Source organism: Xyrauchen texanus, chromosome 14, assembly GCF_025860055.1.
Source record: "Xyrauchen texanus isolate HMW12.3.18 chromosome 14, RBS_HiC_50CHRs, whole genome shotgun sequence".
Classification (NCBI taxonomy): domain Eukaryota; kingdom Metazoa; phylum Chordata; class Actinopteri; order Cypriniformes; family Catostomidae; genus Xyrauchen; species Xyrauchen texanus.
This window is the reverse complement of record NC_068289.1, coordinates 29,076,192-29,093,736: the sequence shown is the minus strand read 5'-3', so window position 1 is coordinate 29,093,736 and position 17,545 is coordinate 29,076,192. Positions and strand designations below refer to the sequence as shown.

General features: G+C 45.9%; 1 pseudogene; it reads right to left on the bottom strand.

Moving 5' to 3' along the window:
• LOC127654587 (integrin beta-like protein 1) overlaps positions 1-15,162 on the bottom strand; it is a 61,861-nt pseudogene extending 46,699 nt beyond the window's left edge.
• Positions 15,163-17,545: the final 2,383 nt, after the last annotated feature.

The following is a 17,545-nucleotide window of genomic DNA, read 5'->3' as shown; positions in this document are numbered from 1 at the left end:
TTAAATTACATTCATATTTTAAAAAACACACTGTGGATGACAAACTCACGTTTGAGGTAGGAAAGTCTGTAATTTATGTTTTAGAACAAAACTATATATATATATAAATATATATATCCATATACCCATAGTATTGTTTACTTCAGACCATCTTTTAGTCATAAGTTCAAAAACCACCATTTGAAAAATGCATAGGAAAACCCAGAGGGAACCCATGGTGAATTCTCCTCTGGGTTTTTGGACTACAAGCTGAACAGCTCTATCGCTGTATGATTCATGTTCTCTTAACTGTATAAACAGGCCTTATTTAACTCATATGTTCAAAAACCCCATTATAAAAACCCATAGGAAAATCATGAGGGAACATATGGCGAATTAGACTTCCGGGTTCACCTACAAATTGACATCACAGGTGAACAGCTCTTTTGCATAGGATTTGAATAGTTATTTTAGCCAATTTAATCACTTCATGATCCAAGGGGGCCTGTTACGTTAGCAGGAGGAGGCAGACAAGGAGTGAGGATCTAAACGCGAGTTTTTATTGCACAAAGTGAAAACAACCAGACTGGAACAAAGGAAACATCCACGATGGGAAAAAAGAAACCAAAACATGAAAACATCCAAAGGGTACATGAACTGGGCAAACAAGGCAAAACATCTACTTCAGACATCCACAAACAACGATCGACAAGGACTGAACAAACAACGGGGCTTAAGTACACGGACACGATAATGACAAAATGACATGCAGGTGAGAACAATAACAAAGTGCTGGGGAATCGTGATGAGGGCCGGGAATCATGGGAATTGTAGTTTGTGACAGTGACAAGTGAAACGCGGGGCAGAAAACCGGGGATCGTGACATAACCCCTCCTCTAAGGAGCGGATTGTAGACGCTCCTAAAAAAGAAAAAAAAAAATACCCAAAAAACTACAACAAAATCGTCCAAGGAGTGGGGGGGGGGGGGGCAGGCAGACCAAGGAGAGCACAAGGGGCAACCAGGCAGTCCAAGGGGGCACAACGGGCAACCAGACAGTCCACGGGGGCACAAGGGCCAGACAGGCAGTCCAAGGGGGCACAAGGGGCAGACAGGCAGTCCAAGGAGGCACAGAGAAAAGCAGGCAGTCCACGGGGGCACAAGGGGCAGACAGGCAGTCCAAGGAGGCACAGAGGGCAGGCAGGCAGTCCACGGGGCACAAGGGGCAGACAGGCAGTCCAAGGAGGCACAGAGGGCAGGCAGGCAGTCCAAGAAGGCCACAAGACGGGGACTGGGTCAGGTGGCCTGGAAGGCGGCCACAGGACAGTTACATGTTCAGGAGGCCTGGGAGCTGGCCACAGGGCAAGGACAGGTTCAGGAGGCCTGGGAGCTGGCCGCAGGACAGGTTCGGGAGGTCTGGGAGTCGGCCACAGGGCCACAGCCATGGGGAACTCCGAGGGCGGAGCCGTGGTAGGCGGAGCCATGGAGGTTTCTGGTGGCAGAGCCATGGAGGGTGGAGCTGTGGAAGACTCAGGTGGGGAGGCGGAACCGTAGAAGGCTCTGGAGACGGAGCCGTGGTTGGCGGAGCCGTGGAAGGCTCAGGAGGCGGAGCTGAGGGAGGCTCAGGGGCGGAGCCGTGGAAGGCGGAGCCATGGAAGGCTCTGGAGGCAGAGCCGAGGAAGGCTCAGGAGGTGGAGCCGTGGGAGGCTCAGGAGATGGAGCCATGGAAGGCTCTGGAGGTGACGTCGTAGAAGGCTCAGGAGGCGGAGCTGAGGGAGGCTCAGGAGGCAGAGCCGTGGAAGGCGGAGCCATGGAAGGCTCTGGAGGCAGAGCCGAGGGAGGCGGTGGCATGGAAGGCTCTGGAGGTGGAGCTGAGGGAGGTTCAAGAGGTGGTGCCGTGGAAAGCTCTGGGAATGAAGCCGTGGAAGGCTCGAGGGGCGGAGCCGAGGAAATCTCGAGAGGCGGAGCCCTGGGAGGCTCGAGAGGCGGAGCCCAGGATAGCTCGAGAGGCGGAGCCCTAGGAGGCTCGAGAGGTGGAGCCCTGGAAGGCTCTGGGATTGAAGCCATGGAAGGCTCGAGGGCGGAGCCGAGGAAGGCTCGAGAGGCGGAGCCCTGGAAGGCTCGAGAGGCGGAGCACTGGGAGGCTCGAGAGGCAGAGCCCTAGGAGGCTCAAGAGGCGGAGCCCTGGGAGGCTCGAGAGGCAGAGCCCTGGGTGGCTCGGGAGCTGGAGCCCTGGGAGGCTCACTGATGGTCGCTGGGTCGCTGACCGTGGCAGGCGTGGGCTCAGGCTCGCTGACCATGGCTGGCGTAGGCTCTGGCTCGCTGACCGTGGCTGGCGTTGTCTCAGGCTCGCTGACCGTGGCTGGCGTGGGCTCTGGCTCGCTGACCGTGGCAGGCGTAGGCTCTGGCTCGCTGACCGTGGGCTCAGGCTCGCTGACCGGCGGGGCAGGCATGAAGGGACGAGCCATGGAAGACTGGGGGTGACCACTGTGGGAGGAGAGGCAGGGTCCTCCTCAACGACGCCCACAGTGAATGGCGAGCCGCAGGCCAGCAGAGTCTCCTACACAATTCAAGGAGTGTCCAGCGGTGCGCCGCTGGTGGTAGCCGCTCCTTGAGCGAACTGTTCAGGTTAGCCCTGAAGAAGACCACCAGGGAGTCCGTTACATTCGCCAGCTCGAGAAAATCGTGAATGCGGTCCTTCACAGGACGGTCCTCTTGCATGAGGCTGAGTAGTCGACAGTTCGCTTGAAGCACCGCTAGATCCATATTTGGTTGATTGTTCTGTTATGTTAGCAGGAGGAGGCAGACGAGGAGTGACGTTCTAAACGCGGGTTTTTATTGCACAAAGTGAAAACAACCAGACTGGAACAAAGGAAACGTCCACGATGGGAAAAAAGAAACCAAAACATGAAAACATCCAAAGGGTACATGAACTGGGCAAACAAGGCAAAACATCTACTTCAGACATCCACAAACAACGATCGACAAGGACTGAACAAACAACGGGGCTTAAGTACACGGATAAGTACACGGATACACACGATAATGACAAAATGACATGCAGGTGAGAACAATAACAAAGTGCTGGCAGTAATGAGGGCCGGGAATCATGGGAATTGTAGTTAGAGACGGTGACACGTGAAACGCGGGGCAGACAACAGGGGATCGTGACAGGGACATTGATTGGAGTGAGCGTGTAGTGGGTGTTCCTTGTCATTTTGCTGGACAGATACACTTGACTGATTCTTATGTTCAAACAAATAGCAGTTTTTTAAAGTGCCACAGAGTCAGTTCGGTGAAATTAACCTACGGATAGATGATTTTTATTTGAATATCCACATTAAACTAGCATTGGAGAAAGTATTTCAACTTTAAAAACAATTATACAGTTTACCTTTAACCTTGTCTCAAAAGCTTTACTTGAAGGGAACTACATTTACGATGTACTATGTTTGAAGCTGAAAAACAACATGGTGCACCATGAAGTAAATTCTTTTCAACAAATCTCAAGTAAGCCCATCTTCCAATTCTTGGAACATAGGTTCAAACTGTTTTGTTTGTGTGAGCAGGTGGATTAGGGCTTACTGAAACACTGCACAGCACTATAATTGAAGTGATGCTGAAGAGGAAAGCCAAATTTCTCTTGGGGGCCAAATCCTCTCGAGTCCAGCTGACAAAAAAGGGGCCATGCATGGCAGGGATTGATGAGGATGCTTACTCCCTGTCCCAGCTAATCTACTGCTGGGGTGACAGTCATGGCAACAGAGCCGCGGGAAACACCTTCACTTTGATGAAGCCAAGCCAGGCCCGTTGCAGCACAACTGGAAATCCTGTTTTCTCTTATCTGTTCCACTGTTGTGCAAGCACACAGTGATCCAAGCCAGCTGGCGTCCTGCAAGCAGAGGCTATACCACTGCTGCTACCACCATTTTCAGACAATGTCCTCATTTGACTATAAAGATCTTATGCACATTGCACTTTATTTAATTGTAATGCAGGGCATAATATATCCCCTTTAAGTGCTTAAATTAATGCTATGGGCTGTATTATTACAGTCATGCATTTTAGAGTGCACTGCTGCTTACTGTGCTGCTCTTAGTCACAGGAAAGCAAATTCAGTAGCCCACTCTTTCATAACACTGAGACTTAGTAGACTTGTTTAAAGGAATAGTTCACCCAAAAATGAAAATGCTCTCATTATTTACTTACCCTCATGCAGTCACTGATGTGTATGACTTTCTTTTTTCTGCTGAACACAAACGAAGATGCTTTGAAAAATATATCAGCGCTATGGGTCCATACAATACAAGTGAATAATGGCCAGAACTTTGAAGGCCCAAAAAGCATATAAAAGTAGCATCAAATTAATCCATATGACTCCCTTGGTTAAAAATATATCTTCTGAAGTGATATAATAGGACTGGGTGAGAAACCGATCAAAATGTAAGTCCTTTATTTCTATAAATATCCACTTATACTTCCACATTCTTCTTCTTATGTTTTTGGCGATTCACATTTTTTGTGCATTTTGCTACTTACTGGTCAGGAAGGAGGACTTAAATATTTATCTGTTTCTCACCTACACCTATTATAGTTCTTCTAAATATATGGATTTAACCACTGAGTCATATGGATTACTTTTATGCTGCCTTTATATGCTTTTTGGACCTTCAGTTCTGCCCACCATTTACTTGCATTTTATGGAATCTTAACAAGAATCTTCATTTGTGTTCTTAGAAGAAAGAAAGTTATACACATCTGGGATGGTATAAGGGTGAGTAAATGATGAGAACATTTTCATTTTCAGGTCAATTATCTCTTTAAACTTGACTTGTCAGACACTTGAGATTGTTCACCCCAAAATGATTATCCCCCCATATATGAATTATTTTTTTTCATAATTTCTCACCTACATGTTATTACAAATTCATACGACTTTCAATCTTCCACAGAACATAAAAATAGTTTGTCCTCATTTACCATTCACTTTCATTGGCAGGAAAAAGTCAACCACATCTACAAATCTCTACACTGACAACAATGAGCCTATCTGGATCTGTTTTTTTTCCTGGTATGCATCTTAGCATTGTCACCACTGTAGTCCTCTACCTCTAAACCAAGACTGAGCAGATCGTTGTCCTATCTCTCTCCCCATTTCTTTTAAAGGCAGAGCTTATCTCTCTTTCCAGGCTTAAGTTTAGTCTTGACTAAAATATGGCAACACAATTCTTGCTGCTCAGCCTACATCATCTGACCCCTTGATATTACCCAAAATGCTGCTGAATTGTGGTTAACTCCAGAATTTTTCAGGCCTTTCTTTGACATCCCATAGCATCCAGAATAATCACACTAAGAACACATTTCTGGCAACGATAATGTTTGCACATGATGAGATTTGCACATGTAGTCCCAAATAGTAATTTGTAAGACTGTCTTGTGTGCCTGCTTTTAAAAGTAGTTCTAATTAATTAGTGTTACATAACTGTTTGGCTTATTTTTTCTTTCTTTCTTCTTATCCACAAAAGGTTATTAATGTAGCTTGGTACAGTTGTATTTCAAAATGAAGCACAAGCTATTTCTTGGATTGAGAGGTTGACTGACTAAAAGAGGCTGTCATTTCACAAAATAGCAGTGATCCACAGAGACCTGCCATTCAGAGCTGAACATATAATTGAAGGGTATAAACAGAATATAAAATTCAGAGAACAAGGATGGATAGCTTAAAAGTGCCCAAAATAATGGATATCTTTCTCCAAGTGAACTGAGACAAACAAGTGTACTTTTCTGGAGTAATGCTACCTTAATCCATGTTTGCATTTGTGTGGACCAGGCTTTGATTAACTATTTTCAAGCATTCAGTCATCACATATTTCCAAGTTTGATGGCTCACAGAATTATAAGCCTGTAACTTTGTTGAATTCAAATCAATGTGCTAGAAAACAAGCTGATTGTCTTTTTATAGTCAGTATGCTATACTGTATGCTATATTATGTCACAGCCATAAACCATGTTTTGATATTTGCAATATGCAACATTAATATTTTGAAGTTAATGTGTTACCGTTCCCCTTCTGTCACTCACTCGAACTCTGAACCTGGAAAAAGGACAATGTCAAGTTGACAGACAGAATTTGCATGCCCCGCCCTGGACATACGGGTATAAAGGGAAGTGTGGCAGCGAGTGTCAGTCAGAATTTTTCTTTGGAGCCGAACAGTTGTGCAACAGCAAAGGTGAGTTCACCACTGTTTCACTCACCTCTGTTGGCAAGAAGCACTGCTGTTGGATCTACGGCACGTTTACAGATGGCGTTCTCTCTCTCTGCACGCTGTGCAGTCCACGTCCCTGGGCACTTCGACGGCTCTTTCATTGCCTGAAAGAGTGTTTCTCCTCATAAAAAGAGTTTATTTCCTCTAAAAGAGTTTGAGTTGAGGCGTTGAACGTCCTTTTCAGGATGCGTCTTTTTAAAGATGTCTTTCCGCCTCTGTGTAGTTCCTGGATGCGGTTGATTTCTCTCCACTTCTGACGGTCATAAAAGCTGCCTCGTGTGCTGGGCTGTGATCACACGCAGGCAGCATTTTATGAATGGTTTCTCAGTGCGAGAACATAGCCATGGCAACATTGCGGTCGCGGCTTTCTTTTCTCACGAGGGAAAGCCACTTCAGCCACCCCCAACCTCGTTCTTTCTTCCCACAGGATTGAGAGCGAACTGGCTGGCGTTGAAGGTGATTTGGGGATGACGACGAGCTCTGTTTCGCTGGGTAAAGTCCCACAAACCACCCGCCCCCAGCACGCTTGCTTGCTTCCGCCTCGTGGCCAGCCGGCATTCTCCCTTGAGCCCCCGGAACTGGATGACGACATCGCCGCTGCATCGGAGCGTCAAAGCGTCACAGCGGCGCCTGATGCTGATGACTCGTCTGGGCTGCCACCTTCGGGTCTGCTCGCCCAGTCTGAGGTTGATGCACCTTTTACTGTGGAGGGCACCTTTTACTGCCCAGCACCGACCTCTCCGCTCGTCTGCTCTCACTACCCTGGATGGCGGGGTGGCCCACGGGTACACTGAGGTCCCCCAGGTGGACAGAGTGGTTGCGATCCACTTGTGTCCAGAGAATGGTTCATCATGGTTGAGATGCACGACTTTGACAAGGCACGCTTTCTCAACGCCGCCGTCTCCCAGCTTGGCCTAGTACTACACACTGTAACCGGCCATACCTTATTTTCGGCTCCTCAGTGCAAAATCCTGACTGACACTTGCTGCCCCGCTTCCTTTAATACCCGTATGTCCGGGGCAGGGCATGCAAATTCTGTCTGCCAACTTGACATTGGCCTTTTCTCAGGTTCAGAGGAACGTTTGGTGTCCCAAGAAGACCCCTTGTGTCACTTCATTCGACACAACGTCTCGTTCCTTCCTTCAGGGAACGGAGGTTACAACAGTAACCATGACGTTTTTCTTTATCCTGCGTTGTGCACTTCCACTTCCACTAAGGTACAGGTCTAGTTTACTCCAAATCGACTGTTTTAACTAGCAAGGATACCCAAGGCTTAGAGATAGAGGGCTGCCTTAAGCAGAACACAACCTTGTTGATAAAAATGTGTCTGGCCAGTTATATGGACAAGAAGGCCATGAGAGAGTGTACATATTCCATGAGAAAGTGTAACTATTTGGCAAAATTGTGCCTTCCGATCGGTATGTCAATTTGTCGACCAAAACAATAAAGCTGATCGACTGGAATTCAGTGTCTTTTTAGAATAGCTGATTTTAATATCTGTAAAATAAGGTTAAAATAATTATGTAACTTGAAGTCAAATAAGGTCTATGGTTAACATTACTTGACATTCACAAATCTCTACAAAATAAAATACATTTAAAATGAAACAATAATTTTGGAACTGCTGTGTGATTTAAAAACATAAATTGGTAAAAAGCTGCTATATAAGACCTACAACCATCACAAGGATTTAATTTGTGCTTGTCAGGTGAAATTACTTATACTGTATATGGCTGATATAGAAACACTTATTTCCGTGCTGGAAAACCCATCCATCCATCCATCCATCCATCCATCCATCCATCCATCCATCCATCCATCATCAACCGCTTATCCTGTGTACAGGGTCGCGGGGGCTGGAGCCTATCCCAGCTAACATTGGGCGAAAGGCGGGAGACACCCTGGACAGGTCGCCAGTCCATCGCAGGGCCACTGGAAAACTGCTGGAAAACCCCTCAAATTAAATTCTAAGATAATTTAGATGCCACTGCAGGAACATTATAAAACCTTTAAGTTAATCTACTATTAGTTAATGTTAAAGGGTGAGGTCATAAAGAATATTGGTTATGTCATATGAGAATGATGCATGCTTGCATAAAGACAGACCTCTGTTGCTACAGATCTTGCCATCTGGAGATGTGCATCTCCGCTTACTCTCCCATGGGCTGGTCACACTGGAATTCACATTTATCTCCATGCCAACCAGCTGAGCAGTAACAGTTTCCACAGTAACACTTTCCATGGCCTGCAACCACAAAAGGAGGGTGAGGGAGGAGAAAAAAATCAATTTTCTGTTCTTTTTCAAAAATATATCTAAAGATATATGGCAATTTCATTATTTGAATTAGACTGCATTTTAAATACAATTTAAGTGGCACATTCAACATGAAACATTATAATGTGTGTGTTTCATATAAAAACACACCACTGAAAAGTGTTATGCCTTTCAAAAATGAAATTACAGCATATTGATTAAAGTGTACTTGCTGTTGTTTCAGTGGCCTCTGGACGAAAGAAATACGTAATTTTCATTATATGAAAGAGCAACAACATCTATATTGCAATTTTTCTCCTAAATTAAGTTAGCAAAAGGTGACATGCTATCCTCTTCACAACCTCCTCACTAATAACTAGAATGATTGGAACTCTAGAAAGAGTAATACATGTAATAAAAGGGCCCAGTAATTAATAAATAAAAGCAACCTCTAGTTACAGCATACATTGGTTGAGTATGAAGATACAGGTGCAAAAAACATCCTTAACGCAAGTACATAAATACAGACCCGAGTGCTTGGCCAAGGCATTAGCAATACATAGTCAATTTGACCATGCATTCTTGTGTTACCTTGGTGGTATCAAACTTCAGTACTCAATGGGGCGATAGGGTTACCTTCAAAAGTTTGTGCCATAAAAATGTAAGTGCTTTTATTCAGGTAAGTTGCTATAAATGTACCGACTTTAACTTACTTGCTCAGCAATATTCTCTTCAAACTGTTGCTCTACCAGCTCGGTCAAATCCTCGCTGTCCGACATCACCATGGCACTCTCCTTACAACGATCGACATCTCATCAGGCTCGCGAGCTCCAAAAGAGACATTAGGCTGGCACTGAGGTGATCTGCCCATCTCATCCCAGAACTGTTTTATACCCGGCAGAACCATACCCATTGAAGCCCCTGAATCGCCTTCAGCATGAACCAGGGCGGCCTTGTACCCGTAGGTAGAAGGACCAGCGGGGGGGACAGCTGAAGTGGCTTTCCCTCAAAAGAAGGAAAGCCACAACCACAACGTTGCCATGGTCATGTTCTCGAAATGAGAACATGAACAATCCACGAACGCTTCCTCAATGTGATTTTGCCCAGGCACGTAAGGCAGTGATCGTGACCGTCAGAGGTGGAGAGGTAACGACCACATCCAGGAACTGCACAGAGACAGAAGGGCATCTTTAAAAATACGTTCAATATCAATGTGCCTGCTCTAATAAAGGAAATATACTCTTTAAAGGAAATTTACCCTTTCCAGCCTGAGCCCAAAATTCAAAGAATTCCATTCTGTGCCAGAATATGGTATTCATATCCAAATTCATATTATATTCATATTCATTTAACATCACACACCTGAACTCTGTATACCATTTTGCAGAGAAGAACTAGGGCTTTCAAATGATCAATATATGTATTATTATTTAAGGTTAATCATCCTTTATCAATAAGATTTCACACAGCAATTTTTACAAAAAACACTACATTGTGGGCAATGTAGAATAGCAGACAGATTAGAAATATAATCTATTGTTTAAAAGTTATGACCATTCTAGTGATTAGTGGGAAGACGGAATAAAACATTTAGAATGTTAAGATTAATTTCACATGACCACTCCTAAAATACTCCTTTTGAGCACCTGTAATAATAAATTGAGATTGCATCTGAAAATCAAAACATACAAAATCAAACTTTCGAACTTTCTATAGTAAATACATTTATAATAAAGAGTACAGGAACATAATATATATAAATTCATGAATACTCAACAACTTCAATACCTGTGGAGAGAAGAGAGGGAGAAAAGGAGAACAAAACCAGTAAACACAGCTTAACCTAGGCCTCTTCGCAAAACTGGTCACACTCAGCTGAGTGCCAAGACTGAAAACAGTTATTATCGTGAACCAAGTCTTTTGCCATTACATTCTATCACACAGCAAGCTACTTTAGTTTTATTTTCAGTCCTACTTTTCCGATAGCATAGCCAACATCTCTTCAAATGTAGGGACATGGTGTCACGTTTCTGTGTTGTCTGCCCCGTGTTTTCTGTTTCACATGCCACCTTTCATGTTCCATGTCACGTTTTCCTTGTTGTCCGCTCCGTGTTTCATTGTCTGTGTAAACAAACTACATTTCCCATGGTTCCCGACCCTCATCACCACTGCCACAGCGTTATTGTCTGCACCTGAATATCGTTTGTTATCTTCCTGTGTCGCTGTATTTAACCCCGTTTGTTTCTCCATTCCCCTGTCGGTCTTTAATGTTTGTGGATGATTGTTTCCGTGCTCTCCGTCATTGTTTCTCCTACCCGTTAAACCCATTTAATGTCTTTCGTGTTGCTTTTGTTGTTTTGCTTTATTTTTCCCCACCGCGGGTATTTCCTTTGTTCCTGTAGTGTCTGTTACCATTTGTTTTGTTTCAATAAAAACCGCTGCATCTAGCTCCCCGCTCCTCGTCTGCCTTCACCTACATTCGTGACAGAAAGACCGACCCTCTAATGGATCTAGCAGCGGTTTTCACCGAACTGGCCCGGGCAAATTTTCCCGTCCGCAAGTACTCACGACTCTTCTCCACTGTCGCCATCCACACCGGGTTCGACGACGAAGCCCTGAAGACCATCTACCGGGTCGGGTTACCATCATCCCGGTGGAGGGATGCGCCGGAACCCGGAGAGCACACGTGGAGGGAGTACGTGAGTCTCATTCTGAAGGAACTCGCGCCCGAGGAACCACCCCTCTTGATTCCGGCTTTCGAGCCTGAGCCCAGGCCTACCCTGATCGATGAGCCAGCGCTGCCAACTTCGTCCGCCCGGAGGAGGAGGAGAAGAAAAGCTTCCGCTCTCCAGCTCACGCCGGCCACGATCAGCGAGCCAGCGCCCACGCCTGCCACGGTCAACAAGCTAGCGCCCACGCCTGCCACGGTCAGTGAGCCAGCGCCTGTAGCCTCGACCGTCCCTGAGCCAGCGCCAGTAGCTATGGAGGAGAAGAAAAGCTTCCGCTCTCCAGCTCACGCCGGCCACGATCAGCGAGCCAGCGCCCACGCCTGCCACGGTCAACAAGCTAGCGCCCACGCCTGCCACGGTCAGTGAGCCAGCGCCTGTAGCCTCGACCGTCCCTGAGCCAGCGCCAGTAGCTATGACTGTCCCAGAGCCAGCGCCCCTTGAGCCTTCTAGGGATCCGCCTCCTGACCCTCCCAGGGCTCAGCCTCTCAAGTCCCTCAAGCCTTCTAGGGCTCCACCTCTCAGAGCATCCCAGGTCTCCGCCCCTCAAGTCTCTCGAGCCTCCCAGGGCTCCACCCCTCAAGTCTCTCGAGTCTTAAAAGGCTCCTTCTCCCGAGCCTCCCAGGGCTCCGCCTCCCAAGTCTCTCGAGTCTTCAAAGGCTCCTCCTCCCGAGCCTCCCAGGGCTTCACCTCCCAAGTGTCTCGAGTCTTCCAGGTCTCCTCCTCCCGAGCCTCCCAGGGCTCTGCCTCTCAAGTCTCTCGAGTCTTCCAGGGCTCATCCTCCCGAGCCTTCCAGGGCTCCGGCCTCTCAAGTCTCTCCAGCCACCCAGGGCTCCGCCTCTCGAGCCCCTCGAGCCCCTCGAGCCTTCCAGGGCTACGCCTCTCGAGCTACCCAGGGCTCCGCCTCTCGAGCCTTCCAGGGCTCTGCCTCTCAAGCCTCTCGAGCCTTCCAGGGCTCCGCCTCTCAAGCCTCTCGAGACTTCCAGGGCTCCGCCTCTCAAGCCACCCAGGGCTCCGCCTCTCGAGACCCGCGAGCCACCCAGGGCTCCGCCTCTCGAGCCTTCCAGGGCTCCGCCCCCGAGCCTTCTAGGGCTCTGCCTCCCGAGCCTCCTACGGCTCTGCTCCCAGAGACTCCAGAGCTTTCTAGGGCTCCGCCTCCCGAGCATCCTACGGCTCCGCCTCCCGAGCCTCCTACAGCTCCACCTCCCGAGCCTCCTTCGGCTCCAACCCCAGAGCCTCCTGCGGCTCTGCTCCCAGAGACTCCAGAGCCTTCTAGGGCTCCGCCTCCCAAGCCTTCTATGGCTCTACCCCCAGAGACTCCAGAGCTTACCCGGTCTTCACCTCGGAAACCTCCCACGGCGCCACCTCCCTCGGCTCCGCCTCCAGAGCCTTCCAGGTCTCCGCCCCTAAAGCCTCCTATGGCGCCACCTTCCTTTGCTCCGCCTCCTGAGCCTTCCTTGGCTCCACCTCCTGAGCCTTCCTCAGCTCCACCTCCTGGGCCTTCCTCGGCCTGGCCTCCGGGGCCTCCCTGGATCTGTCCCTGTCTTGTGGCCACCTCCCAGGCCTCCTGGACCTGTCCCTGCCCCTTGGACTTCCCTCTTGCCTCTGTGCCCCCTGGACTTCCTTTCTGCCCCATGTGCTCCCCTTGGACTGCCTCCTTGCCCTTGTGCCTCCTTGGTTTTTCTCTGGGTCCCTTGTGCCTCCTTAGTCTGTCTTTGTGTCCCTTGTGCCCCCTTTGGTCTGTCTGTTTTCCCCCGCGTCTAGCCCCCCTCTCCTGGAACTTTTGTTTGTTTTTTCTATTTTTTTGTTGTTGTTTAGGACCGTCTGGAATCCGGTCCTTTTGAGGGGGGATTATGTCATGTTCCTGTGTTGTCTGCCCCGTGATTTCTGTTTCACATGCCACCTTTCACGTTCCATGTCACGTTTTCCTTGTTGTCCACCCCGTGTTTCATTGTCTGTGTAAACAAACTACATTTCCCATGGTTCCCGGCCCTCATCACCACTGCCACAGCGTTATTGTCTGCACCTGAATATCATTTGTTATCTACCTGTGTCGCTGTATTTAACCCTGTTTGTTTCTCCATTCCCCTGTCGGTCTTTAATGTTTGTGGATGATTGTTTCCGTGCTCTCCGTCATTGTTTCTCCTACCCGTTAAACCCATTTAATGTCTTTCGTGTTGCTTTTGTTGTTTTGCTTTATTTTTCCTTTGTTCCTGTAGTGTCTGTTTCCATTTGTTTTGTTTCAATAAAAACCGCTGCATCTAGATCTCCGCTCCTCATCTGCCTTCACCTACATTCGTGACACATGGACTGTGTGGAGTGATGATGAGGAGGGACTACAGGCTTTAGTGTTTGCAAAGGAAAACTTGGGTGAATATCGATACCTCCCAGCTGATGAGCCAGGTTTTCTATGAAATCTATCTGGGTTAAGTTCACCGGTCTACACTCATCCCCTGGGGCCACATGAATGTGTTGCCATTCCTTAAACAATATTAAACTATTGATGACGACAATGTCTATGAAGTGGAAAAAAAGAGTCTTCCACCACTTTTTTTTTGTAGGATGTCGTAAGATTTTATTATTTGGTGTGACCTATCAACACCGCCCATGTTTTTGTTATAATCGCTGATGACAGTGGGCTGGAGGGCTACTTCTTTTGTCCAGTTGCCATAATTTTTTACAAACCTAGTCATTTTGGTTGAACCATTCGCATTGTGGAAATTGGAGAGGCATGTAACAGCACGCGTGTCCTTTCACTGAATTACAAGTACATTCCCCTCAATCCTACACCACCTCATATCCCCATGAGCTGTCTTGCGTTCCCATCTTTTGATGTCTTTAAATTCTGCAGGAAACAGTTTATGATTCACCCTGCAAGTCACACAGGCATTAGTTCCCATTTATAACAACTTAACCATGAGAGCTGGGGACGTGTAAAAGAAGTCAAACCAAACATTGTGGCCTTGGTCTTTGAATGGCTGCAGTAACGATTCAACATCTTTGGAACAAGTCAGTGACACGCCCATCATGACTACCTGTGTAAACATTAAAGTCGAGAGTATACCCGAGTCTGATGTTGCAATTACCCATAATTTAAAACCCCACAGAGTAGGCTTGCCCTTCATGTATTGTTTAAATCCTGACCGAGCTTTAGACTTGACCATATGTTCATCTATTGCGAGATTTTGGTTAGGCTGAAAGAGCTGCTGGCATTTTTTTTTGAGGTGGTCCATAAGATAACACAACTTCCTAAGGTGATCCTGATTATTCTCTGTGGTAGGGTCTACAAAATATAGAGCTGCTAAAAGTGCTTTGTAGCAGTCATGCGACATAAATCCCCTCGCCCACGAGCCCTGAAGTGACTTGGTTCCCCAATGACGATGGGAATCAGGGAGAATTGAAAACTCCATGTAAATGAGAAACCCAAGAAATTAGTCAAATTAATTGGGGGTCACCTCCATCCAAGCTCCTTGGTAGCTGGAATATGACAGACAGTTTATGACGAGCTCCCACCCCTGACGGTTTGTAAAGCTGCATATCTCAGCAACTACAGCCTGAGTAAAAACAGCATAAAAAAGTCAATTTCTCGCAACATCATATTGGAGGTTGACCGCATAGCCTGACGCATACTACCTAGGTCAATACAGAATGGATGGCTAGGCTTAAATGGGAGAGGATTTGGTGCCTGTGAATCGATGTCAGAGTACAAGGGATAAGAAAGTGTTTACGCTTTCTTGATGACTTGGGATGTGTGCGAGAATGGCTAGCCATCCCAAAATAATAAGAGTAACAGTGTTAGTGTTACTGTGAATATCAGTCATATGAGAAATAGAAGGATATACCGTATATAGTTGATTGTCTTGGCTGGGAATCAGGTTCCATCTCATCCTCCATCTCCTCATGGTCCGGGTGTTCATGCAGTAGTTCCTGTGTGTTCATGCCCTCAAAAGCAGGGAGCCATAGTCTCCATCCATCTCTACAACAGAAAAAAGTACACAATTGGTAGCCAGCAGTGTGTCCTTCACAAATCCGTACACTGAATAGTCTAACCAGAATGTCCAACTGCAAACAGCCCTCTCACACTTTCCTTGTGAACAGGAAGCTATTTGCTAAATTATAGAAAGATATCCAAAAAAAAAATTATTACATGGTAAAATCAACAAGCTAGATAACTTATCTCACTAGCAGGACAGTTTCCAGGCAGGTCTGAACAGCTTAAAAAAACAAAAACAAAAAAAAGTCTGAACAGTGTCAAAAAAACACAAATAAAACAATTCTGCTCTCTGCCTCACATTACTTTAGGCGGATTTTTAAGTGACAAAATTGGCAAAAAAGTTACTGATACTTAGTTCAAAATTTACATATTATTGCTAGCTAATGTTTACTTAGCTAGTTCCACAGAAACTGCCATAAAACTTTTATATAAAAAGAAGAGGCTTGCCGATGATGGTCATGTTTTTTTCCAGGAAAAAACTTGTTAGCTGCGCTACTATAAATAAATGCTTTTAACTAAAAAGGTTTCACTATCTTCCACAAGCAACAGGAACCGTGGGAATAATTGTTCCCAAATTTGAACACTCCGGCTGGAAAGGGTTAAAATGCTGTCGAAGCGCCCAGGGGCATAGTCTGCAGTGGAGTGCAGAGTGGAGAGAAAAAAGTTTCTTTTAAATGTTTATATTGCAAGCTTATTATATGTACAAGTAATTTACTTTTTAATCTAAAGTGACGTACATTATGCAAATTAAAGATACTCTCCTAATAGCAATTTTTAAATCAGTGGCTTAAAGTCACCAATGTTGACGCAGACACTATGCAACATCCTGTTAATAAGGCTATGATTTATTTTCCTAGGCTTACAAATTTTCAATTAATTATAAAGTGTCTTACAACTGCAATGACAAAAGTCAGATTATATATATATATATAAATAAATGGCAGTTCTTTAAGTTCTACTGTATATAGTAACATCACAAGAATGCAATTGCTAGGTAATAACCTACCTGTTTTTAAAGTGTCTTCCAAAGATACACAGTACTTGCATACATTAAATCAGCCCTGTTATTAGCAACAAATAAAGTAATAATGTCTAACATGTAGAGGGTTCCTTGATGAAGCCATGGCTGTGTCTCATTTGGAAGGCTATGTCCTCCGGAGGTCACGTTTGTCAGCCGCATACTGACAAACGTGGCTGTCTCGTTTCATAAAAGTGAGTAGGACACTTCGAATGCAGCCTTCAAATGTGACCTTTCACGGGAATTCGGAGGATGCATGAGGTGTATCCTTCGTGGGCACTCACAACCCACAATTCTTTGCTTAAACGGAAATGTCTAAAATAATAATACCAATTTGCACATAAATATGATGTTCAAACGCAAGTAATGTTTATTCCCAAGTTGAAGTACCTCTGTAGATGGGTGTATAAAATGTATAATTATATTAATATATAATTAAAAGTATTAGACTTTAAGTACACCTGTGAAACCTATTTTCTTTGTTCCCTTGTCACTCAAAGCACTAGAACTTGTTAAGAGTTGCGTTCTGTCATAGCAACCCTGTTACGTTCCGTTTCCATTTGTCCTATGAAGGCCGTCTCGTTTAAACAAGGCTTTTTTAAAGGAGGAAGCTAAGTATACTGCAGCCTTCAAAGAATGTGTCTTACCTAGCATGCAGCCTTCAAAACAAGACACAGCTATGGTCTCTCACAAAGCACAGGCGAGTTTATGGATCTTTTTAGTAACAGGAAGCCAATCACAACTGACTTCAGGAAAAAGATAATAACCAATGATATTTGAGGTTACTGTAAAGGATCTCCTCTTTTGGGTGCTGTTCCCCACCAGACCAGCAGGGGGTGCTTGCCTTGATCCTCCCTTACCATCCTCCTTCAAGCCCTGCAGATGGCACCAACGCCCCTAACCCTGTTCAACTTCCTGCTCATTAACCCTTATTCCCTTCACCTGTGTCTAGGCCTTTATAAGTCTGTTTGTTTCTTGCCAATGTGTTCAGTCTTGAGCCTATGTACCTTGTGCCTCCAGTGACCAACTCTCAAGCTAAGTGTTATCTTTGTTGTACTTACTTGACCCTTGTCTATTTTGTTTCTCAGTTTAGTGGAAGCTTGGCTTTCCTAGTTTATTTGTACTTTGCTCATTTCAACAAGATTATATAATATTTTTTGGAAGAAACGCAAGTTTCCAGACTCATTGCTCTTCTGCTCTTGGGTTCAACTATCGGGGAATTAGCTCAGTGGTAGAACACCAATCACTGCAGACCCAGCCTTACTACAGTTACAAACAAAACAGCAAGAGCCTGCCCCATGACTGACAAA